Here is a 678-nt window from a genome sequence, read left to right on the forward strand (position 1 = left end):
AGAACAAACAAATAGATACATTTTACGAGAATAAGAATAACACATAGATTAAAAGGAAAATATAATAAAAAAGCCGGTTATAGGAAACACTTGAATGGATAAATAAGTTTAAAAAAAAATTATTTGTTGGTTCCTAGTAGTCCAAGTGTCCAAGAAACGAAAAAAAGTCAGTTATTTCACCCCACTTTTCGATTACTTTAATGAAAACTATGTATAATTAATAGTCTAAATTGATGAGTCTGCCAATTATAATTAGGAAGAATAAAAAATGGTGGCTGTTTCAAAATGTTAAAAAAAATTAATTTTTCAATCCAAGCTCTATATCTTTAAAACTACCAACAACACTAGAAAACCTAATAGAACCTCATTTAAAGCAGAGTAAATTTGCTAAAATATAAGTCCTAACAGAGCTGTTTACATTCAATAGTTCCCGAGATATATCTTTTTATAAAGAAACATTTCATAAAAAAAAAATGCACTGGAAATCAGTAGTTGGTGAATTTATTTTAAGAAATCTAAATCTCAGGAAACATGTGGCATACAGATGTCTATTAGCACTCAAATTAAACTTAGTTTAATGGAATATAATGTTGTTACTAACGTTTATCTTCGTAGGAGTAATACTTTTTATGATACTTGATAAAATAAATACACAAAATGTTGATTTCTAGTTGTTTG

The 678-nt window shown here is 26.7% G+C and overlaps 1 protein-coding gene across 1 annotated transcript in view; it reads left to right on the top strand.

Annotated features, from left to right (window-relative positions):
- LOC106680756 (ATPase family gene 2 protein homolog B) overlaps nt 1–678 on the top strand; it is a gene marked incomplete in the record, with an annotated part of 20,022 nt that overhangs the window by 5,248 nt on the left and 14,096 nt on the right.

This window comes from Halyomorpha halys, unplaced genomic scaffold (assembly GCF_000696795.3).
Source record: "Halyomorpha halys isolate HHAL.00 unplaced genomic scaffold, Hhal_1.1 Scaffold285.1, whole genome shotgun sequence".
NCBI lineage: Eukaryota > Metazoa > Arthropoda > Insecta > Hemiptera > Pentatomidae > Halyomorpha > Halyomorpha halys.